The sequence below is a fragment of the Tachyglossus aculeatus genome, chromosome 2 (assembly GCF_015852505.1).
Source record: "Tachyglossus aculeatus isolate mTacAcu1 chromosome 2, mTacAcu1.pri, whole genome shotgun sequence".
NCBI classification, from domain to species: Eukaryota; Metazoa; Chordata; class Mammalia; order Monotremata; family Tachyglossidae; genus Tachyglossus; species Tachyglossus aculeatus.
Window position 1 is genome coordinate 24113233 of NC_052067.1, and position 7096 is coordinate 24120328.

General features: G+C 43.4%; 1 non-coding gene across 1 annotated transcript; it reads right to left on the bottom strand.

The window, feature by feature from the left end:
• Positions 1 to 5596: 5596 nt before the first annotated feature.
• Positions 5597 to 5734, bottom strand: LOC119924955. The gene has a single exon (XR_005449632.1). It is a non-coding gene; the product is annotated as a small nucleolar RNA SNORA7 (small nucleolar RNA).
• Positions 5735 to 7096: the final 1362 nt, after the last annotated feature.

Below are 7096 nucleotides of genomic sequence, written 5' to 3' on the forward strand. Positions count from 1 at the left end.
TATTGTTATCATCAATCGTATTTATTGAGCACTTACTATGTGCAGAGCACTGTACTAAGCGCTTAGCACTGTAGTTAAGGGAAGGGTACTGATGAGAGACACTAGATGGATGACGAATGCCGGTTATTACTAAGGAATTTAGTTGTACACTGTATTTGAAAGGTGCCACTGATGAGGAATCAGAATCACTATCAGCAGGTGGTGTTGAACGGAGTGATTCGTTCCCTCCTACATTCCATACACACAAAGATAACCCTTTGGTTTATGACCACGTCTATCATTTGCAATGACTGGCCCTGTTTAGCCTCTAGAAAAAGGTAAATTAGTCAGTTTGAATTACACAAATCAAAAAAGAGTAGGAAATAGTGAAAACCTTTAGCGCATCACTGGTGAATCTCCATGAGAGGAAAGAAAATGTCCCCAGTGAATAGTAGTAGTAGCAGCAGTAGCCTCAACAGCCTCATTCCCTGAGTGTGTGGCACTAATGTGAGGAGGGGGTGTCTGGTTGGTATAACTAAAGGAACACTGGCTTCTTCAAAGGCAGACATCATGCAGCCCTTCTAGCAAAATCTTGGTGCTTAGCAGTGCTAATCAGAAAAATAATTTGAAACACTGAGGAGAATTCCATCTGTTTTTGTCAACTTACGAATTGCTCCATGCATGATCTTATCAAGGTCAGCTTCTATCTCCTTATCCAAGGTGATTTTGACACTTGAATTTCCTCCATGCAAAATGGGAAGCCATTTGTTTATTCCATTGCCTTCATCCTTCTCTTTCCTATTTATTTTCTGCTGATCCATCTGCATTTGAAAAACGCTTCACAGACACATTTAGCTGTACTTTCAACCACTGCTTTTTCCCTTAGGTGTCCGGTTTGCTCCTTGCCTGTGAAACTCATGCCAAATCCAATTGATCTCCAATGTTTGAGACAGGCTTACATATGAAAAGAGAAAAGTTCTTTGACCTTAATAAACACAGACACATGTGGCCAAGGCATATTTACCCTCTCTCCTCCGTGGATTACATTTTCCTGCCCCTTTACATGCAAATCACACATCCCTGATTACCAGCTGTTGCCTTTTGCTTACAGAACAGCATCTTAAAGATGAGTAGAGAATGATAAACCTGACACATTTCTTAGATCTGGCTCAGTGGAAAAGAGCCCGGGCTTTGGAGTCGGAGGTCATGGGTTCAAATCCCAGCTCCGCCACTTGTCAGCTGTGTGACTTTGGGCAAGTCACTTAACTTCTCTGGGCCTCAGTTACCTCATCTGTAAAATGGGGATTAAGACTGTGAGCCCCCCGTGGGACGACCTGGTCACCTTGTAACCTCCCCCGTGCTTAGAACAGTGCTTTGCACATAGTAAGCGCTTAATAAATGCCATTAAAAAAATATATGGTGTTTTGACAGGGACAGAGAGGGACCATGGTCTATTGGATAGAGTATGGGCCTGGGAATCAGAAGGACCTCGGTTCTAATCCTGCTCTACCACTAGTCTGCTGTATTACCTTGGGCAAATCACTTCACTTCTCCTTGTCTCAGTTCCCTCATCTGTATAATGGAGGTGAAGACTGTGGATTGTGAGCCCCATGCGAGATATGGACTGTGTCCAACCTGGTTCACTTGTATCTACCGCAGCGCTTAGTACAGTGCCTGGCACATAATAAGTAAGTGCTTAACAAGTACCATAAAAATCCCCACAATGGGGCAAGGTGGATCTGGGTTTTAGTGACTGCTTCTCACAGCCCTGAAGATTCTGCTTCCCTCTGATGCTAGGGTAGGGAGTAGGGCAAACACCTTGTCAATCAATCAATCAATCAATCAATCATATTTATTGAGCGATTACTGTGTGCAGAGCACTGTACTAAGTGCTTGGGAAGTACAAGTTGTCCTTTTCAGGACAGAAGTTACATGGTCATTCGTAAACTTGGTGTGGGCAGGGAATGTGTCCGCTAATTCTGTTGTATTGTAATCTCCCGGTCACTTAGTACAGTGCTCTGCTCATAGTAGGAGCTCAAGAAATACCACTGATTCGTGGTCCTCTTCAAGGTTCTCCGTCCAGTGAGGCCCAGCATCACTTAAGAGATGGACCTGAGACTTTTAGGTCATATTTTCAATTAGCAATGGCCAAAATCAATAACAACCTCCCAGTGGCTTATTGCCAACTCTCTAACTGATTAACCTGCTAACTCTGTTGCTCAGTTTTGTTCAAAAACAGCAAATATTACTTACCATGCAAATAAGCCCAGCAGATTTAGCGGTATACACATAATATATATAGTTTATCACTTCCCTCCTGCTCTGAGAGAGACCCAGCTAATAAAATGAACAAAAACATGAATTGTTAATCACTTTTGGTGAGTGGCTGTTAGAGGGTAACAGGTAGTCTTAATCGTACATCTTTTGAGCATCTCATTTCTTTTCTCTGTTGCCTTTATAGATTGTTACTTTTGGCAAAGGGAAAAGAGGAAATTAAAGTTTGAACCAATGGAACTAACAGAGCAGCAGTGTTATTCACATCTGTTTTGTAAAGCCTAACAAATGACATTCCCCAAGATAGTGTTTTTAATTATATTGATCTCTGGAACTACTAAACGGGTGAGCAGTTGGAAAAGGCTTAAGGCAGGCTTAGCAAATAGCAAACTCCCTTTAGTCCTACGGCTGATGACTTTTCCCCACAGGCATATTTGCTTTCGGAGTTGATGTTTTCACTGACAATGACAAGCTCCAATTTAATTCAGAACTCTTGAACTCCACCTATGTGAGTCTCTCTCATTCGGCCAAAACGTGAATATGCTGGACCCTCTTTCGAGCCTGTAAAATGGACTCATGTTTGATATTTTCCCACTGCAGCATGTCATCTTCTTGTCGCTCTGATTTTCCATTTGCTTTCAACCTGCACATCATTTTCTATTGTAGATGAAAATGTCATTTAAAATTGCCAAAGAAAAGCAAATGGAAAAACGGAGCTTCTTTAACAGAGCATTAGAGGGTTGCGAAGTACTTTCAAAAGCCAATTAGTTATTCCTTGTATCTTACACTTCCCACTCCTAGGAGGGCTGAAGTATTATTCCATTTGGCAGGCGGAACACCTGAAACCCAAGGAGGTAGGAGGCTTGTTGGTCATCACGTGTCAAAACAATGGAAGGGATGACAAGAGGGTGGATTTTTCTATTGACCCTAATTTTCATCTCAATCCTCAAGGAAGGGAAGGGAAAAGGAATGAGGAAGGACTGTGGGGAAAGAAGAGGGAGGGTGGAAGGGAGACAACAGGAAAACATACACACATTCCTGTGTAAATCATAACTGCCCTAATTCGTTCATTCATTGTCATTTTTTTTGAGCACTTACTGTGTACAGAGAACTGTACTAAGCACTTGGGAAGTATAAAATAACAATAAACAGGCACATTCCCAGCCCAAAACAAGCTTACAGTCTAGAGGGCCTTAAAATACCTGGGGATAGAGTGTGGCCTCTCAAGACGGGTATACAGTAAATACGTCCCTATGCATTTTTCTCCCCTTCTTATGAACATTGTATCCCATTACCCAGTAACCTCTTTTCACATGGTTTAGGGAAGGCAGGGTAGTGCCCGCCCATCTGGGAGCCGACAGATTTGGTTTCAAGTCTGAACTCTGCCACAAGCCTGCTGGGTGACCTTGGGAAAGTCACTTAACCTGTTTGTACATCACTTTCCTTACCAGCAAGTGGGGTCAATAATATCTGCTTTTCTTACTTACCTAGAGACACAGCATGGCTCAGTGGAAAGAGCACGGGCTAGGGAATCAGAGGACATGGGTTCTAATCCCAGCTCTGCCGCTTGTCTGCTGTGTGACCTTGGGCAAGTCACTTAACTTCTCTGTTCCGCAGTTACTTCATCTGTAAAATGGGGAGCCTCACGTGGGACAACCCGATTACCTTGGATCTACCCCAGAGCTTAGAACAGTGCTTGGCACATAGTAAGTGCTTAACAAATACCGTAATTTTTTTATCATTTTTATCATAATTTTATCCTCACTGGATTGTTGTGAAGGCAAAAATGGAGGGTGCTTTGGGAATAAAAGTGCTACACAAAAACTAAGGTATCAGGTTCTCATCCAACTGACCTTCAGGTAACATGCTCCATTCATTTCTCCCTACTTGTCTTTGACCTTCTTTGACTATCAACCTAATTCTTCTCCCTATGCCCTCCACTCCATCTCTGGTTTGCCAACCATTGCGCTCCATTTGTCCTCTCCCTTCAAAACACCCTACTTTCCCTAATAATGGTAATAATAATGACAATAATAATAATTGCTGGTATTTGTTAAACACCTACTATGTACAGTGTGGCCTAGTGGATGGGCTTGGGAGACAGAAGGACCTGGGTTCTAATCCCGGCTCTGCCACCTGTCTGTTGTGTGACCTTGGGCAAGTCACTTAATTTCTCAGTGCCCCAGTCATCTCATCTATAAAATGGGGAATAAGCCTGTGAGCTACTTTTGGGACACAGACTGTGTCCAACCTGATTATCCTGATTACCCCAGCACTTAGAATGGTGTCTAGCACTTAGGAAGTACTCAACAAATAGCATTAAAAAATGCACCAAACACTGTACTATGTAGTGCTGGAACAGAGCCAAGTTGAGTTATGCATAGGCTATTTCAGTCACAAACACACACATTTATACTGTTTGGCAATTTCCCAAGCATTTTGAATTTACAATAACTGCGCATGAGGGAAGAGAGGAAAACTTGTCATGTTTCCCATTGTATGATTATATGCGTGGAAAATCTCTAAAATTCCTTCTGGCAGAAGACGAAAGCAGTCGTTACAAAATAGCAATGGTTGATTTTGTGATCTGAATATTCATCATGCCCACTTGAAAAATCTTAATATAGAGGACAATTTACTTTGGGGGGAATATGAAGAGTCTCTATATCTTTTGAGAGTACAGTGTGGGTTCCAGAGACATTTTACTTTCATTTTAGTTCTCATTACTAACAGTAGTCTGCCAACTTCCCTCAGCTTATTTCTGATATATGTTAAGCCTTTGCTTTGTACACAGCACTATGCACTAAACACTAGGGAGAGGTATTAATGCAAACAGGTTCCTGTCCCTACGGAACGCTCTCAGTCTAAAAGGTAGGAGAGGAAAGACAAGCATGGAAATCAATAATGGGGTTTCAGAACGTTGTTCTGAAACAGTTCAGAAACAACAACAAAAGTCAGCGGTACATTGTTGATGGGCATATGTGGTCCTTGGGCTCATCACCCACTGGATGGTAAGGTCCTTGAGGGCAGGTAAAAGTCTACCCATGTCTAATGCATGCTCCTCCAAAGCTCAATATGGTGCTCTGCACAGCTTAAGCGCTTAATAATACTTTTGATTGATCTTGTCTTATGCCATCAAATCGTTTCCGACCCATAGGGACACCACGGACACATCTCTCCCAGAATGCCCCGTTCTCCATCTACAATCGTTCTGGTACTGTATCCATAGAGTTTTCTTGGTCAAAACACTGATGCGGTTTACTAAGGCCTCCTTCTGCACACTAAACTTGAGTCTCTGCCTTCGGCTCTCTCCCACGCTGCTGCCTAGCATGGGTGAGGTTTGACTTGTAGCAGATTGCCTTCCACTTGCTAGCCACTGGTCAAGCTAGGAATAGAATGGGTATGCCTCTGCTTGACTCTCCCTCCCATAGCCGAGACTGGTGGAGTACTGGAAACTCTCCAGGCGTGACCCTGAGAAGAGGGATTGATTGATCACTGCCCTAGGAAAGACCAAAGTTCCACTGTCATGGCCTTCTTGGCTTTCTGAGAGTGGGGGACTTGACGACCTGATGTGCGGGGTAGGTGAATTTGGACAGAACAAGAAAGGGAAAATGAAAAGTATTGTTATCAGTTATCGTCAGTTTTCCCATTTAACCGTATACCTCACAGGAGCTTGTATCACAGCAACGAGAATTCAGTCACTGCGAAAGGCAGGGGTTTGGGCTGGATGATTCTTCTAGATCAAAGGGATCACACCCACCCACACATTACTGCTCCTCTCCCTCCTCTCCCCGCCATACACACACTAATGTACAAACAGTTTTCCACCATAGCATTCAGCCACTGACAACATTTCCACAAATTATACCGGTAAAGAATGGCCCAAACCCATGAAATGTGATTTGATTCTCTACTGTCCCGTGCTTTGCCTCATTGCTTCTCTTTGCCTCTGACCGCACAAAGAAATCCTCCAGAGCCTGTGTCACCAAAGGAAGCTGATACAGTAATTGGGGAATTCAGGAATGCTTGGGCTTGAAAGCAATTAGGATCAAAGAATTTGGGAACACGTCTCCCACAAGGTGCATCTGTCTGAATTCAACTCTGTACGATATCATAAAAGCCTGTGTATGGTATTAGCCAAAATGTGAGTACTCTTAAGTGAGTTTTCTGCCAATGACATGAAATGACTGAGCTGAACAGATCTTTTGAGGCATTCCTCATAGCATCCAAGGTTTATGCCACAGATGAACCAAATGGAAGAAGAATTGAAATATTTCAAAATTGAGTCTATCGCTGCCCTCACTTAGATTATAGGAGCAAAGCAATTAAGTGACTCTAAGAAAAAAAAAAGGTGAGAAAAAAATCCTTCCGTATTCCGTCAGAAAGCACACTGGCTAGGTCCCAGAGTCAAGCCAGGAGAAATGTTCAAGAGAAAACGGCATCCTCTTATGGATTGGTACATCTGGGGTTGGTCTGTGCCCATCACCAGGCTGAACAGGGTGTCTTTGTAGTGCAACACAGTCAGCGCAGGCATGGGATGTGGGCCACCTGTTAAGTGCTGGCTCAGGCCAGATGGTGAGGGAAGAAATCCCTGGCCATCCCAAAGCCTATGGTCACCCCGAGGCCCACAGGGGCTGCATAGGTACCGTGAATGTCCTTCCAGTCACTATTAGCTCAGTAATGAAGGCGGGGAAGGGAAGGGGACTGTGTCTATTGCCCCTGTTGTACTCTCCCAAGCGCTTAGCAGAGTGCTCTGTACACTGGAAGTGCTCAATAAATGAGATTGATTGATTTGATATGAGTTAAGGGTTGGGAGAATAAAAGGAACGAGAAACTCAAGAAC